The sequence below is a fragment of the Dermochelys coriacea genome, chromosome 28 (assembly GCF_009764565.3).
Source record: "Dermochelys coriacea isolate rDerCor1 chromosome 28, rDerCor1.pri.v4, whole genome shotgun sequence".
In the NCBI taxonomy this organism is placed as follows: Eukaryota; Metazoa; Chordata; order Testudines; family Dermochelyidae; genus Dermochelys; species Dermochelys coriacea.
In genome coordinates this window covers 4,506,018-4,524,145 of record NC_050095.1, presented here as the reverse complement: position 1 = coordinate 4,524,145, position 18,128 = coordinate 4,506,018, and the positions used below count along the sequence as shown (strand labels likewise).

At 46.0% G+C, this 18,128-nt stretch overlaps 1 protein-coding gene and 1 non-coding gene across 8 annotated transcripts in view; both read right to left on the bottom strand.

Annotated features, from left to right (window-relative positions):
• LOC119849376 (zinc finger protein 420-like) overlaps nucleotides 1-18,128 on the bottom strand; it is a 3,142,523-nt gene that overhangs the window by 1,288,259 nt on the left and 1,836,136 nt on the right. The window lies entirely within an intron of this gene.
• TRNAF-AAA lies at nucleotides 16,926-17,010 on the bottom strand. The gene has a single exon. It is a non-coding gene; the product is annotated as a tRNA-Phe (tRNA).

Here is an 18,128-nt window from a genome sequence, read left to right as displayed (position 1 = left end):
AGTCCCCTCCCTGGAAAAATCAGCCTGGAGCCAAGGGCAGCAAGGGACGATTTCCTTTAGTTCCCACCGAGGCATGAGACAACCCAGGGCAATACTAGAAGAGCTGATGGAACTGACATGAGGAAACCAGCCTGTAATAACAGGCAGCTCAAGTTGAAGCTAAGTGTTTTTAACAATTTTTACAACATTAAATAACCCTTCAATCGTAGTGTCACCGTCCATCAAACTGCTTCAACCTTATAGTTCTCAAGTGCAAAACTAAACATCTCTTCAAATGCAAGGGAGTGGAGATCAGTCAGCGTTCAGAGTCATCCCACATAAAAGAACCATATTGCGGTTCACACTGGCCCCATCATGTGGCCATGGCTTTTTCCTCCTGTCCCTTAAAAGTTTTGGTATTTTGCACAGAACTTTCTTCCCTCAGGAGAGACCTGGGAACCAGGCCTACCTGCCAGACAAACACCTTTAAAAAGAGGGCGTAACCTGTCAAAAAATGATCTCCCTCCTTCAGTTCAGTGAGAGCCTGAAATGTTACTTATCCCGGCAGAGCCAGAGGATTGAAGCAGCAACATCAAACTCCTGTGTAGCTAGCAGGAAATACACAAACACTCCCTTGTATCTGAAGAGATGTTTAGTTTTACCCTTGGTAAACCAGAAGGCTAAAGGGAAAGGCGGTGGCGCCGGATATAAGAGTGAAACAAGAAACAATCATCATATTTATGACGATATTGACTGTAAAATCTTTCTATATACTTCTTGTTATCATCAGTGTATTATTTTCTCTGGAATCTGTACCTTGACTGTACCTTGAACAATAAATTTGGATCTTAATAAAATTATTGACTACCCCTGGTTAAGGGAATCAGCTTGACACCCACTGGGGTGTCCCTACACTGGTTCAAGTACTAACAACAGTGGCTGCCTTTTAGCCATAGCTTTTAATCAGGGCAATAAATTGATACAGATTCCTGCTAAATCATTTCCCAGCCCAAGTCCTTCACCCACATTCGTTAGGGCACTGAGGCCCCATGTGGACTTTTCATTTCCCTCCTCAATTTCACACAGAGACACAATTTCCTTTGCACAGATCCATGGACAGCAAAACCTCCCTGTATCTCTTGTCTGAGCCAGGGCGTTCCATTCTATTGAAACCTTCTCTCCTGAAATGGCAACTGTCAAACAGAGGGGACGTGGCCAATTTCACCTCTGACAGTGAGATATTGGCTTGGCTCTTTCTTTACGCTGCTATTACAGTCCATGAAACATCAAGGATGGAATGCAAGGACGAGTTCACGCACCAACCCACTGAAAAATTTCAGTGCCCCAAAGAAATCCTGACCCCAGCTCTTGGAACGATATGGTGGAGATTTGAATAGGAAAGGGACTGTCTGAATTGCCAAAGTGGGGAATGAACAACAATCTATAGCAATGTCATTAACCACATACACAGTCTAATCATGCTCCAGCCGGAAGGGAAATGAGCAGGAATTCTTGTTGTTCGGCCATGGACACACTTACGCTAATGCACAGCCATGAGTGTGCTGGGGAAGCTGGTCTGAGCAAGGAATTTGAACAGTGAGAACAGAATCATTGTGTAGTGAAGCAATTGTATATTAAGTAGTTGTGGCCAAGTGGTTAAGGCGATGGATTAGAAATTGGGGTCTCCCCGTGCAGGTTTGAATCCTGCTGACTAGAGAAGCACGAGTGTATTGTCGTTGCTGTTGTCTTAGTGGCTGAGCATCCATAGTGCCAAACTGGAGCCAGATCTGGTCTCACTCTTAGGCTGTCTACACTTAAAATGCTGCTGTGACAGTGCTATAGCACTTCCGAGTAGACAGTTGCTAGAGGGAGTGGAGGTGTTTCCCATCCCTCTAATAGCTACATCGACAGAACAAACTTTCATCTGATTTAGCACTGTCTGACCAGGGCTTAGGTCAGCTTAACTATACTGGTTCGGGAGTGTGGATTTTTCACACCCTGAAAGATGTATTTGTTAGAGGGTTTATCGCTTCACCTTCCCATTCCCTGGTCCATCTCACGTGAAAAGAGAGCAGCAATACCTGAAGTTCAAAGGTTCAAACAATTTGATGTTTATTGGGGTAAACTTCCAGCAAGCAATGATTCCAGTTTCCTTCCTCAGTATCCTCCCTTCCCAGCTCTGACACCACAGAGACTTGCCTGTGTCCCCAGGGATTTTCCTACACCCCCCTGAATTTTCCCAACATCTCCCCCCCACAGTTTTGTGAACTAGTTACATGGAGTGTTGGCAATTTAGTAATTGTTTGGAAATTTGAATTGAAATTGAAACAGTAATACACACTTTAAAAGCATATAAAGTGCATGATAAAATAGATGTATCTGAAAAAGTATAACAGATTTGAAAAGTATGAACATGGACTAGCTTCCTTATACAGCGGTTGTTTTTTCTGACAATGTCCGTGCATTCATTTTGGTGATGTTGGCCAACCTAATAATTTCAAATTATGATTTGTAAGCAAAGTTGAAATGAGCTCTCCCTGACAGCTAGTGATGAGCTGCGGGTTGGGGGGAAAGGCTTCAGGAGCAGATTGTATTTACATTCACACCTAATCTACCTAGGTATCCAGCAAACAGAGCTGTGTTGCCCAAGTGATAGATTTTGGCTGGGGTTGGGTTACAAATCACTTGAAGGGAAGATCACTTGAGGGACTATCAGTGAGTTATCTCAAGTGCCTATACGCAAATGCAAGAAGCCTGGAAAAGAAGCAGAGAGAACTGGAAGTCTTGGCACAGTAAAGGAATTATGATGTGATTGGAATAACAGAGACTTGGTGGGATAACTCACATGTCTGGAGCACTGTCATGGATGGATATAAACTGTTCAGGAAGGCTAGGTAGGGCAGAAAAGGTGAGGGAGTTGCGTTGTATGTAAGGGAGCAGTATGACTGCTCAGACCTCAAGTATGAAACTGCAGAAAAACCTGAGTGTCTCTGGATTAAGTTTAGAAGTGTGAGCAACAAGGGTGATGTCGTGGTGGGAGTCTGCTATAGACCACGGGACCAGGGGGATGGAGATGGATGAGGCTTTCTCCAGGCAACTCACGGAAGTTACTAGATGGCAGGCCCTGGTTCTCATGGGAGACTTCAATCACCCTGATATCTGCTGGGAGAGCAATACAGCGGTGCACAGACAATCCAGGAAGTTTTTGGAAAGTGTAGGGGACAATTTCCTGGTGCAAGTGCTGGAGGAACCAACTAGGGGCAGAGCTCTTCTTGACCTCCTGCTCACAAACTGGGAAGAATTAGTAGGGGGAGCAAAAGTGGATGGGAACCTGGGAGGCAGTGACCATGAGATGGTTGAGTTCAGGATCCTGACACAGGGAAGAAAGGAGACCAGCAAAAAACGGACCCTGGACTTGAGAAAAGCAGACTTTGACTCCCTCAGGGAACTGATGGGCAGGATCCCCTGGGAGAATAACATGAGGGGAAAGGAGTCCAGGAGAGCTGGCCGTATTTTAAAGAATCCTTATTGAGATTACAGGGACAAACCATCCCGATGTGTAGAAAGAATAGTAAATATGGCAGGCGACCAGCTTGGCTTAACAGTGAAATCCTTGCTGATCTTAAACACTAAAAAGAAGCTTACAAGAAGTGAAAGATTGGACAAATGACCAGGGAAGAGTATAAAAATATTGCTCGGGCATGCAGGAGTGAAATCAGGAAGGCCAAATCACACCTGGAGTTGCAGCTAATAAGAGATGTTAAGAGTAACAAGAAGGGTTTCTTCAGGTATGTTAGCAACAAGAAGAAAGTCAAGGAAAGTGTGGGCCCCTTACTGAATGTGGAGGAAACGTAGTGATAGAGGATGTGGAAAAAGCTAATGTACTCGATGCTTTTTTTGCCTCTGTCTTCACGAACAAGATCACCCTCCCAGACTACTGCACTGGGCAGCACAGCATGGGGAGGAGATGACCAGCCCTCTGTGGAGAAAGAAGTGGTTCGGGACTATTTAGAAAAGCTGGACGAGCACAAGTCCGTGGGACCGGATGCGCTGCATCCGAGAGTGCTAAAGGAGTTGGCGGATGTGATTGCAGAGCCATTGGCCATTATCTTTGAAAACTCATGGCGAACAGGGGAAGTCCCAGAGGACTGGAAAAAGGCTAATATAGTGCCCATCTTTAAAAAGGGAAGGAGGAGTATCCAGGGAACTCCAGGCCAGTCAGCCTCACCTCAATCCCTGGTAAAACCATGGAGCAGGTCCTCAAGGAATCAATTCTGAAGCACTTAGAGGAGAGGAAAGTGATCAGGAACAGTCAGCATGGATTCACCAAGGGCAAGTCATGCCTGACTAATCTAATTGCCTTCTATGACAAGTTAATTGGCTCTGTGGATGAGGGGAAAGCAGTGGACATGTTGTTCCTTGACTTTAGCAAAGCTTTTGACACTGTCTGCCATAGTATTCTTGCCAGCAAATTAAAGAAGTATGGGCTGGATGAATGGACTAGAAGATGGATAGAAAGTTGGCTAGATTGTCGGGCTCAACGGGGAGTGATCAATGGCTCCATGTCTAGCTGGCAGCCGGTATCATGTGGAGTGCCTCAAGGATCGGTCCTCAGGCCGGTTTTGTTCAATATCTTCATAAATGATCTGGAGGATGGTGTGGATTGCAGCCTCAGCAAGTTTGCAGATGACATTAAACTGGGAGGAGAGGTAGATACGCTGGAGGGTAGGGATAGGATAGAGAGGGCCTTAGACAAATTAGAGGATTGGGCCAAAAGAAATCTGATGAGGTTCAACAAGGACAAGTGCAGAGTCCTGCACTTAGGATGGAAGAATCCCATGCACTGCTGAAGACTAGGGAGCGAATGGCTCGGCAGCAGTTCTGCAGAAAAGGACCTGGGGGTTACAGTGGATGAGAAGCTGGATAGGAGTCAACAGTGTGCCCTTATTGCCAAGAAGGCCAATGGCATTTTGGGCTGTATAAGTAGGGGCATTGCCAGCAGATCGAGGGACGTGATCGTCCCCTCTATTCGACATTGGTGAGGCCTCATCTGGAGTAGTGTGTCCAGTTTTGGGCCCCACACTACAAGAAGGATGTAGAAAATTGGAAAGAGTCCAGCAGAGGGCAATAAAAATGATTAGGGGACTGGAACACATGACTTATGAGGAGAGGCTGAGGGAACTGGATTGTTTAGTCTGCAGAAGAGAAGAATGAGCGGGGATTTGATAGCTGCTTTCAACTACCTGAGAGGGGGTTCCAAAGAAGATGGATCTAGACTGTTCTCAGTGGTACCAGATGACAGAAGAAGGAGTAATGGTCTCAAGGTGCAGTGCGGGAGGTTTAGGTTGGATATTAGGAAAAACTTTTTCACTAGGAGGGTGGCGAAGCACTGGAATGGGTTACCTAGGGAGATGGTGGTATCTCCAACCTTAGAGGTTTATAAGGCACAGCTTGACAAAGCCCTGGCTGGGATAATTTAGTTGGGGTTGGTCCTGCTTTGAGCAGGGGGTTGAACTAGATGACCTCCTGAGGTCCCTTCCAACCCTGATCAAGGGTTAGAATAACATTTCCCAACCAACAGTCAGTTGAGCCTGATATTCTATGATTCTCTGAATGTGGGGCGTCGGGGCGGGGGGGGTGGGTAATGAAATGTTGTTATTCTTATTGTCTGAGTAAAGGGCATTAGAATTGAATTTGTCCTGTGCTGATTGAGGGCATGGAGAGAGAGGGTGGGGACAGGTATTTTGCTTGATGGTCTGCCTGAGTCACAAGTACTATTTGACCTGCCCCTCTCCACTGTTTAAAGACAGAGCTGCATAGGCTCCATGGAGAGTCTTTTGTTTTATTAAGTGACCACTACAGCTGAAATCACTGATAATCAGCTCTAAGTGCTTAGACCTGCTGTGGGACAGTGTTTCTGTGGAAGAGACGGCCCAGTCTGCAGTAGCCGCAAGGTTCCCCCACTGAGAGCTCAGCTGAAATCACTGAGAGCCGGTGGAACCTCAAGAGACCAACTCGCCGAGGTCACAGTGGCAGGTGGCAGCAGAAGGCGATGGCACAGGGCCATTGGCAACAGAGCAATGGAGTGAACGGTGGCACAATGAACAACAGTGGCCAGAGCGAACAGTGAGCAGCTGGAGGAATGAGCAAAGTGCCTTCTTGCCCCCCACCTGGAAGGTGAACTCCTGTGAAAACACCTCTGAACTCTGAGTCTCCACTGACCAAGGACAACACCGGTGATTGTTAATGAGACTGTTAAGAATGCTGTAGCCACAGCACAGTTCATGCAAAGAAACATGGCTGTGGCATCATACTTGCTATTTAAGCAAGAGATACCACACACTACAAACTGGAGGCCAATGTTAAGTGCATTGTCACTTGTTCATCCTGAAGTTAAACACAGGTTCCGAACAAGACCAGCAAATGCTCACTATCTTTCAGCAAGAAACTCAGCTGACTGGCTAGACGCATGTGGTAAAACAGTGAAAGACTCAATGGTTGAAAAAGTGAAGACTTTTCTCACCACATTCAAAAAATTTGCATACATGGCTGATTAATGCACTGATGCAAATGGGCATCAAGTATTAAGTCATTGTGTACGTTATCTTGATGTCAGTGGTAGGCCAGTAGATGGATTTCTAGGATGTTCAAGTTATAGAAAACACATCAGCTGCATCTGTGACAACCCACATCTTAGAAGAGTTAAATGCTTGTCAATTGGAGCCCAACAGATGGCTGCTTGTGCATTTGACGGAGCTCCAAACTTCTCTGGAAGACATGGTGGAGTACAAGCTTTGCTCAGATAAAAGTGGATCCCTAATCTCTCCTATACACACTGCAGAGGCCATGTACTCCAACTAGTGCTAGTACAAGCTGCAGACTCTTCACGAAAGCTTATGCTCCAATAAATTTGTTAGTCTCTAAGGTGCCACAAGTCCTCCTTTTCTTTTTGCGGATACAGAGTAACGAGGCTGCTACTCTGACACCTGAAAAAGTACAAAAACTTGATTCTTAAAAATCTACAATCTAGGTTCTACTCAACCTTTATATAGCTTTTACAGATCCCTGTCCTATAAAACACTGACAGTTGAGTGGAGTGAGGCACTACCAGCAATGGGGCTGCCATGTGCTCAGGACAGAATAGAGAATTTGAACAGAGTGGAATATCATACGACGAATGAATGAAAATTTGACTTCAACTTCTTTGTATCATCACTAGTGGCTTGACTCAATCTTTGTGCTGTTTCCTGAGATGAAAGAGGTAGGAATTCATCTCTTGCTACTCCCAGTTACAACAGCTACAGTTGACTGTTCTTTTTTATCATTGAATAGAATTTTGTGTTCTGAAAGAAGTCACTTTCTGCCTGATCCTGTGAATGAACTAATGAGCATAGCAGATGAAGGAATGGAAGTACCGGACACATGAGAAGACACCAAAGATGAACGCGTTGCATTCAAGAAGTTCATTAACGGAGTTGTGCAAAATTATAACAAGAAACTAAGAAGGAGGTAGATGTAGTGCTTCATAGAAGGCTTGAGTAGCCGACTTTAATTTGTGTGAGGATTTTAAAACATGAGTTAAATCTACTAAAATGGTCATGAAACATTTTTCAGTTTTTACTGTGGTGCCATACAGCCCATCTTCACCGTCATGGTCTCACCCCTCATAGGCCCTGTACCCTCCACATGGAAATTCGATACCCCCCTAATTTCAATTCCTGGGGAAAACACTGTGTGTCCCTGTTCCCATTCCCCTCCCTTTCCCCCCCTTAGCAAAACATAATTTCAATTCCCCGCCACACTTCGTGATTGACTGCAGACTATATAGGAAAACTTGAGTTCTGCTTAGCTCTACCTAAACCAATCATTTTACTGAAATTTAACTAACCAATCCCAACATACTGTAACATGATTATCTAACCAATTATATCCCACCACCTTAATTGGTTTACACTCAACAAATTAATTATACAGCAGACAGAAACAATGACAGAACCAGACAGAGATTATACAGACAGACAATAGGGAAGTGGGGACTACAGTGAGAGAACAACAGAGAAATGAGGATTTCATACCCCAGCTACTAATAAGTGAGTTCTTGCTAGACAGGATGCTACCATGGTAGAGGTTGTGGGTGCTGGTTGCTTAACTGTCTGGCACACAGAGCAGGATTTTGAGGTTCACCATCACTTTCTAGCAACCATCTTTTGTTTCCTTAAAACGTAAGCAGGAAGACTACAACACCTCAGCTCTCATAGAGCTCCAGGAAACCAGTAACTTTAGGTCCAGGTGAGTGTGTCTAAAAATCAGCCGTGCTGTAGAAGGTCTCTAGGAGTTGAAAGAGAAGGGCCGTCTCGACCGTCCTAAAGAGTTCAACAAAGATTAATGAAAACTAGGGTTAATAAGTCACATTCTTTGTAGTGCCAGGATGGTGGCCTGGTCTAAAGTCCCAGTTTTCAGGCTCTTTTTTCCCTATCTCTTGGGTGTTCTGGTCTCTGCATAGAGATGTGGTTTCAAATCCCACTTCTGACATGACCATTTCTATCTGGAGAAAATGGCCTCACTTCAATCTCCTTTGGGACACCATTTCTTAGCATTTCTATTACAGAAGTTGTGAGAGAAGTTCCAAAGCACGGTCAAGCAGTGCCTTTTCACTCTCTACCAATCAATTTTTGTCTTCCTTCAATCCAAGCCATTTTCTCAAATACATCCATATTTCCCACACTTCTTTTTTTAGTGTTCTTTGCCTTTATGAAACTTTGGGGTCATCATTTAATTGCCACACAACTGTACTTATGAAGTAAAGGGAACATTTTTTTGGATATTTTGGCAGAAGAGTTTTGCTTTCTGACCTGGAATTGAACAGGGGCTACCCCCCTTTTCTTGACTCACCTAAAAAATGTAAGTTCTTGGTGCCCTTTGTTTCCCTGTTCTTCAAAGGGAAATCAGCTGGTGTAGAGGCTATTGAGGAAGCCTTAGAAAAGGGTCCCCAAAGCAATAGTAGTTGGTTTCTGTAGTGTAGTGGTTATCACGTTTGCCTAACACGCAAAAGGTCCCTGGTTCAGAAACAGTGCAGGTTTCTCTCCTTTGGTCTTTTATCACTCCAAGTCCTTTCTCAACTACATCCATAGCTTCTATGCGTCCTTCCTGATTATTTTTTTTTCTTTCATGGAACTTTAAGTTCAAAAGGAGAAGGTTTGCCTGCATTTTGAGGGAAGGAACAGACCATCATTTGGGAGACTGCCAGCTACGTAACAAATCTGAGCGTAGAAGAATCCCAACCCTTTTTCCTGAGTATTTAGCTCCCAGCCAGCGTTTTCCCTCCTGTTCGTTTATGTTGAGCTAACTACAAACAGCCTCATGTCCCCTCTGCATGTCAGAGAAATCTACTAACTGGTAATCACATTTCCCCTCCTTTCCTTGCTAGGCAGGGTCTGGGTATGAGGAATCAATAAATAACAATAATAAAATGGCTAAGCCAGCCTTTCAATACAGAATATCACGTTTCCCTTTTGAAATAACATTATTTCCATAGCCCTTTTTAATATCAACCTCTTGTTCTTCAAATGATGTTACCACAAGCTCTGAGTGACTAATTTCCTTACTGCGACCTTGATATTTTAAAAAACAAGGAGAAGTCCTGGTGGCACCTTAGAGACTAACACATTTATTTGGGCCTATGCTTGTGTGGGCTTCATCAGATGCATGGAGTGGAAAAGACAGTAGGTAGGTATAAATACACAGCAACTAAAAAGATGGGAGTTGCTTTACTAAGGGGGGATGGGGGTCAGTGTTAACAAGGCCAATTCAATTAGGGTGGATGTATCCCATTTCCAAAAGTTGACAAGAAGGTGTGAGTATCAACAGAGGGGAAATTATTTTTTGTAGTGACCTGGCCACTTCCAGTCTTTATTCAGGCCTAATTTGATGGCATAAAGTTTACAAATTAATTCCAGTTCTGCAGTTTCTTCTTGAACTCTGTTTTTGAAGTTTTTTGGTTGAAAAATGGCCTCTTTTAAGTCTGTTATTGAGTGTCCAGGGACTTTGAAGTTTTCTCCTACTGGTTTTTGAATGTTACAATTCTTGATGTCTCATTTGTGTCCATTTATTCTTTTGCATAGAGACTGTCCGGTTTGTCCTATGTACATGGCAGAGGGGTATTGATGGCACATATCACATTGGTAGATGTGCAGGTGAATGAGCCTCTGATGGTGCGGCTGATATGGTTAGGTTCTATGATGATGTCCCTTGAATAGACGGAAATGTCAGTTTGTTCTCTCTTCCTGTTCTATCTAAGCTAACAGGAAGAGACATTTCCTGCGTAAGATCATTGAGAGGCAAGAGAGTGCATTTTTATGTTGGGCTCACCAAATATCCAAAAAAAGTACATTTAAGGCAGCACAGTCAAGAACCCAATGTCAGGCTTAAACCCAGGCCCTGAGATTAAGGGTCTCACGCTCTCCTAACTGAGCTAGCCAGGCTGTCTGTAGTACCTCTTGAAAGGCACTGTCACAGTGTAGAAGGATCCCTAAGGAAGTTTCTTTGCAAGTTGAGATTCCTTTTCTGACATTTGCCTTCTGACTTCATTCCTTCACTCTCCAGCCAGCAAACAGGGGCTATTACAAGGCTGGTTAGATGCTGATTTCTACATCAGAGAGCTGGGGTCGATTTACCAGCTGGTCAGAGAAAGAAGCACAAGAGGGTGGAATTTAGTGTTCTCCCACCAGCGGGTGATGCCGTTTGACTCATATAGTGGGGGAGAGTCAGAAAAAGCTTCTCAGCTCCCAGAGAGGGGGTAGACAAGTCAGCTCCCCCCCAAGCCACACACACAGTTTTGCAGGATATCAGACCCCCTGGAGAGAAGGTCCTCAAAGAAAATGTGGCCCTAGGAGTGCCAGAGAATGGAATCACTGTTTGCCTTATGAGGTGGGTGAGGGAAAACGGCCGATTCTTAGGTCCCTCCAGCATCTGATGAAACCATTTGTGGGAAAGGGTCCAGGGTAGCCAAGGAGGAAAAGGAGAGGACAGAAGGGCTTGCAGCTGGTATATAATCCCCATGCTCCTAATATCAGAGGCCTGAGAGAAGCAGGGTTAAGCACTTTGTCGGCTTCCTGAGGGTCAGCGCTCACAAAATGAGAGCTACGCGAGGGGGCAGCTAAAGCCAAGAGACACATGAAAATGAATCAGCCTCCCATCAGGTGGCATCAACCCCCTTCTCTGGGTTTCTATCCCAGAAATACTGTCAGCTCAATGATTTTTTCCCCTGGCAGAGCCTCCAGGTTATAAACAGAAGAAGAAGTGGAGAGGACTGCACTTGGGTCAATGAAAGCAGAGCAGAATTGCTCCTCTGGTGATTTCTTTGTTTTGCTCCTGTGATGCTGATGGAGGAACCGGAAGCATAGTTTGAGATTGTGACACCATGTCATCCATTTTTTGGGCTCACTTTGTGACCCTGAGCACAGGGGATACTTCACTCTCTGTTCTTGTCCCTTCAGGGCAATGGAGAATGGAGCAGTGTCTGAGACTGGTGAAGTAAGAGCCTGAGAAAGCAAAAGTTGGCTGTCAGAAAGAAATGGCACTACCTTGTTCTTTAAGTGGTGGGCTCTGGTGTTTTAACAGCTGTGTCCTTTGTTCAATTCCAACAGAAAAATAGAAGTTTTTAAACAAAAATCTCCATTCATTCCGCATTTGAAATTGGAAGCAAAAGAGGGCTCCTTGACCTTATCAACAATGGAGAGAATGGCTTTTTTTCTCAGCAAATATTTTAAAAAAGCACTGACTTGAGCTGCAGATCTCATTTCATTGGTATTTATAATGGAATGATTCTCTCTAGTGTAGACAGAAATTCTTCAGCTAGCCTCAGATTCCACAGGAATACTAGAAGCAACTGTGTCTAACTAATATCTGCCTTTTTTTCGAGAACAGGAATGTCTGAGTTTTCCATAAACATTTCCCTTCTAGTGCCTCAGGCCTCATCCAACAATACAAGAAACCGAAATACAGTCAAATACATGGAAAGTTTCTCACCAAAGGGTTCACTGACCAGGCAGGGGGGAAAGTTTTGCCTGAACACTTGCTTATAATATCCCTCCCTGACCTTAAATGGAAAGCAAGGAGATAACTCTCTGAGCACACAACCAGAGTAGGTAGGGCATCCACATACGACTCAAAAGTACAAGTTGTGAGTCTCACGTTCTACATTATCAATGTACTTTGCCCTTCTCCCTCCACCTGGATACTGAACAGCCAAGCCTGCCTCCCCTCAAGCCATGCCAAGTCTCTTCTGGATAAGGAGCATAGAATTTACCCAACTAGGTGGCCTGAATGCACAGCTTTTGAAGATATTTGAATTCCCTCCAACTTCTATCATAAAATTCTAAGCAGTTGATGTTGTAATGTTACCGGAGAGGTTGAAATGAGGCCATTTCTTCAGGCAGAAGACAATGATTGTGTCAGGAGGAAGATTTGAACCCACGACTCCACATGGCACCCAGAAGACCAAATGACAGAAAAACACAGCCTAGAATTTGACATAGTAGACCACTTGGTCAGCCTGAGGCTGTTAGTAAAGTGATTTATCTGTGTTGGATTTCTTTAACTTGTTATGAATTCTTCAGGGAGGCGGAGATGGCACATCTCTTTCAACTTCTAGAGACCTTCTACAGCACAGCTGATTTTTATATGTAGTCTAACTGCTCACTTTTTAAGTGAATAAAAGATGGCTGCTAGCATTCTGAGAAAGTAATGTTGAACCTCAAACTCCTGCATGGTGGGCCAGATGGCCAAGCAACCAGAACCCACAACTGTTACCACCTTTTGTTTTCAAAATAGCTCAGCTCTCAGTGTGTTGAGCCTTTCTGGAAACCTGGCCAAAATGTTTATTGCCTAAATAAGAGCTGAGTTCTTCTGAAAATCTACCTCTAGAGGTGGGGGTGAGACCTTCTTAAAATTCTGGCCTATGTGTCTGGAAACTCAAAGAACCTTGAGAATTTTTATCATGTGCTAGAACCTGATGAGAAAATCTTCCTTCTGTAGAACTCAGCAGAGATTTTCTCATAGATTTACAATCACAATGTTTCATCTTGATCCCAGGTTTAGGTATCAACAAAATGCATTTATTGTATTTTATATGCAATGGGACACAAACACCCCTTGGGTAGAGGGATAGAAGTAGGTCGGCCACTAAACCACATTGTCTTTCATCAGTAGCTACCTGAGCAAGGTAGTAACCTGTGGCCAATAGGTGAAAGGCCCATTGTCCATGCTTAGACCACTTCAGCAGCTAGACCTCAGGAATGGAAGAGGCTAATGGTCACTTTCTCTGGGATGATACTTCCAAAGACTTGTCTATAGCCCTGGGTGAAAGGTTTTTTGGATGAATATTTTATTTACTGAAATATTTTGGTTTGACCAAAAATGTTATTTTTTTTGTTTAGTTTTGTTTCAGCAAGAAAACTGAAAAAAATTTATCTGGGTTATATCTGAATCATGATGATGATTATTGTATTGGTTTGGCTAGTTAGCAAGAAAAACAACAAATGATTTTCACAGCTCTATTTGTATAAACAATCCACATTGGGAACATGCCTAATTTCTGCTATGAGGATCTCGAAAAGTTTGATTTGTTCGATATGTGTTCATGAAAAGTTTCCCTGACTGGGAATTGAACCCAGGCCATGTTAGTAAGAGTGTAAAATTCTAACTACAAGACCACCAGGGAAGTCACAGTTATTCAGCCTCCTCATGCTGCTCCTTAATCGCAACCCATGGCTCCCTCCTTTGCTCCAGCAACACGTGCGTCAGACCCCCTCAGGAAGTTTTTCTTTCAAGGTTTCATGCATGAGTCTCCATGTGGATTTTACAGTATGTTGGAAATATCTATATTAAATATGCTGGAGTGATAAAGCATTGTTCTCCTTGTTATGTGAATCAAGGGCAGCAGAACCGTACTTGGCAGACTCCGATTGAGAGACTCACCCTCAAGTGAATAGCACTTGCTAGGCAGGGCACATGGGTTCCAAAGCCAAGTGGGCTAAGAAATGTGCTAGGTTAAAATCATAAATGCTACAACTGAGGTGATAGACCTCTTTTTGGATAGAGTGGTTGGGGAGGGTGTTCCCAGACAACAGAGTGAGTTTGGTGCTTTCTTATTTTCCCCTTTTCCTATCTAGGATGGGAGGTGAACTCTACAGAGGCATCTCTGGCCTTGTGCTGACTAATGACAACAACTATGAGTGAGGTGCAGAGAGGGGATGGCTCATAGTAAAGGACATTTGGTTGCTGGATTTAAGAACCTGAGGGAAAAGAGAACTGCCCAGCTTACTTGGGGGTGGGTCTTTTGCTCAGGGTTTATGTTTATGTTTTGGGGCTGCTGACGTGACTTCTACTAACCCTGGGCTTACATTGCGATGTAGACATACCCTGAGAGTGCATCTATATTGTGAAAAAAGCCCTGCAGCCTGGCTTGCCTGGATCATCTGACTTGGGCTCCTGGGGCTCAGGTTGTGGGGCTAAAAGCTGCAATGTAGACATTTGGGTTCAGACTGTAGCCTGGGCTCAGAGACCCTCACCCCTCATGGAGTCTCAGAGGATGGGCTCAAGCCCAAGCATCTACACTATATTTTTATTACCCTGCAGCACAAGTCCCAAAGGCCTGAATCATCTGACCCAGAATTTGAGAAGAGTGACTGGGGTGTGTTAATGGCAGTGTAGACATACTGTTAGGGTATGTCCACACTGCAATGAAAGACCCTGGCTGTCCCGTGCCACCTCTGGCTCCTGGGGCTTGGACTGTGGGGTGATAAGTTGCTTTGTAGACATCTCGGCTCAGGCTCAGTACTGGGCTCTGGGACTATACAAGGTTGAGAGGGAGTTTGGCAAGTGAAAAAGGTAAAATGGCAGTGGAGTATTCCCCTGGACTCAAAGGCAGTTCTCCATTGGTCTGTCTGCTTTGGGGCAGGGACAATAACAAGTCCTGCTGCATTCGTTATTTCAAAGGGTGATTTAGGATTTTTATTCTCACACATGGTGCACAAAGCGGTTCTCAACCCTCGATTTAAACTAAATGAGATGCCTACAGATTCTGGCAGTCACAGTGAGCCATTTGGTGTGAGAGCTCAGACCCGCCCCTGTCCCAGAGGGAGGGGATCATCTGTGAGGGGACTGGAACACTGACCTATCAGCTCTTAACACCCAAACTTTCTGTAGCTCTATTATCAGTGCCTGTGAGTTTTATTGAAACCATAAAAACAGAAATACTGGGCTAGACCAAAGGCCCATCTAGCTCTGTATCTTGTTTTCTGACAGTAGCCAATACCAGGTGCCCCAAAAGCCACTCAAGAAGGCACCACTGGGAGTTGAAGCCAGGATCTCATGTTTACAAACCAGGTGCTTCAGCCAGCTAAGCCATGGTGCCTGCCTGTGGTGAAGGCACAGCGCGTGCCCACACCTGACTTCCTGCCAGACCCCACCTGGGCCTGAGAAACTTTACTTGTGTTTGGATTCTGCAAAGCAGAGGAGCAGGTGAAGTTTTCCTTGCAAGCTGGGTGTGTGTGAATCTTTGGCCCGATCTGTACTACAAAGTTACTTCAACATAATTATATTGCTCAGGCATGAGAAATACTCACTACATTCCCTCAGTCGCCAGCTTTTGGCTGGTGTACACACTGCGGTGCCACCTCTGGGGACAAAACTACCCTGTTTTGGCGACAAAATAAAACCACCTCGACGAGAGGCCTAGAGCTTTTTGCAGCAAAGTTAAAGTGCCAAAGTGACAGTGTAGACACTGCCGTTCATTAGATCACCATAACTGGCCTCTGCCAGTATCCCACAATGCCCGCCTTGAACTCGCCTGCCCTGCATTCCTGCTACAGAGGCTGGGTCCCTCCCCTTTCATCGCTCCGGGAAGTTGTGACGGCTGAGCCTCCGGCTCCGCTCCAGCAGCCAGGAGCAAATCACCGCCGTGGGATGCTGCTCTCTCCCGCACTGCGAATACAGAGCAGGGGTGGTGGAAACTTCCTGACAGTGGGGGAGCCATCGGCGTTCAAACTGTGACGCCACCATGACACCCCTTTCTCCCCAGCCCTCACTCACTCTGACCCTTCTCCCTGATGCCACCCCCCCGAGGCCACACCCACACAACGCCTCTTCCCCCAAGACTCCACCTTGTTCCTCCCTCTGTTGTTGGGCTGGGAAAAAGTGCTGGGCCTATGGCCCTCTAAACCCCCCTCGTGCTGCACCCCTGACACACAGCCAGGCTGGCAGCAGCATGTGTGTGTGTATGTGACAGAGTCAGCTGTGCTGTGCTGAGCCAGTGCGAGAAGTGGGGGCTGATGTCGGGGCTGTCCCCCTCCCTCTGCCTCAGGACAGGGGTGTCCCCCTCCCCCAGACTCAGGACTGGGGTGTCCCCCTCCCCCAGACTCAGGACTGGTTGCTTCCAGCAGCTGTCTGAACTTAGAGGCAACATGCCAACACGCTCACTCTTCCGCAACACACACACTCCCCGAACACACACACTGTCTCTCCCCAACACACACACACTCTCTGTCACACACTGTCTGTCCGCCACGCACACTGAAGCTGAAAAGCAGCTGGCAAACTAGTCGGATGCCCATGGAGCAATGAGACAGAGCAACCTGCATCATGTGATGCTGTACCGGCCCATGCGCCATTGCAAGCCCTTCCCAAAGCACCCTGCGGCCAGTTGCACAGTGGGATAGCGACCCACAATGCACTGCTCTCTGTGGCGATCCAAGAGCTGCTAGGGTGGATGCGCTCTGGTGACACGAGAAGTCTAGTGTAGACATGCAACAGCGGTTTAATTAAAATGCTATAACTAAAGCGGCCTAACTCTCTAGTGTAGACATTGCCTGAGAGTGAGACAAGGCCTAACTCCCATTGGTACCAAGGATGCTAAGGCACTGAAACTAAAGAGCCACAACTTCCTCCGTAGTTGGCAGGATTCAAACCTGCCCAGGCAGACCCCCCCCATGGATTTTTAATCCACCACCTTAACCACTCAGCCACAACTACTTGCTTTATGCAGCTCTCTCACTACCCTCTAAATCTGTTCTCGCTGAGGGACCATTTCCAGTTGTTTCCTCAGACCAGCTTCCACAGCACACTCACTGCTGTGCCGTTGTGTAAGTGCGTCCATGGCTGAACAAGAGTTCCTGCTCATTTCCCTTCTGGCGGGAGCATGATGAGAGTGTGTTTGTGGTTAATGATGTTGCCGTAGATTGTAAAATTCCTGCCTTGATAATTCAGACAGTCCCTTTCCTGTCATATCCCCAGTACATCAGTGATTGCCATAGCAGGGGGCAGATTTCTCTGGGGCACAGAGCTTTGCCAGGGGGTTGGTGTCTCCTTTCTTTCCTCACTCTGGAGGAAACTCAGCTTTTCATTCCATCTTTAATGTGTCATGGAATAATAATAGCAGCATGAAGAAAGAGGAGGGCAGGGTGGGTCTCAGGGGAGGGGCAGAGAGGTTCGAGCAGCAGACAGGGCAGGTGCCTCGGGGAGGGGCACAGAGGTGCGAGTGGTGGGCAGGGCAGGGGAGGTCGGGGAGGGGACGGAGAGGCATGGGTGGCAGGCTGGGTGGGTCTCATGGGTGGGGCTGAGAGGTGGGAGCGGCAGCCATGGTGGGTCCAGGGGAATACTTCACTGTGTTTTTACCATTTCCACTTGCTAAACTCCCCTCCCAACCTTCTGGGCTCCTAGAGCAGGATACTGAGCCTGAGCCAAGACACGTACACGGCAACTTTACAGCCCAAGCCGCATGACCCTGATTAATGTGACACGGGCCAGCCGTGGGGGGTTCATTGCACTGTAGACGTATCCTAACATTACGTCTGCACAGCGATTAAAACACCCAGGGCACCTGTCTCAGAGCCCGGGGCAGCAGACTCAGGCTTCTGCGGCTGGGGCTGCAAGACTATAAAATGACAGTGGAGACAGATGGGCTTGAGCCCAACCTCTGAGACCCCACGAGGGGTGAGTGTTTCCGAACCCAGGCTTCCGCAGAAGCCGCAATATCTGCACCCCGGCTTTGAGCCCCACAGCTTGACCTGCATGCACTCACATCAGGTGACCCAGGCCAGTCCTGCTGCCATCTTTATCCCGGGAGAGATGGAGTCTAAGGGTACGTCTCC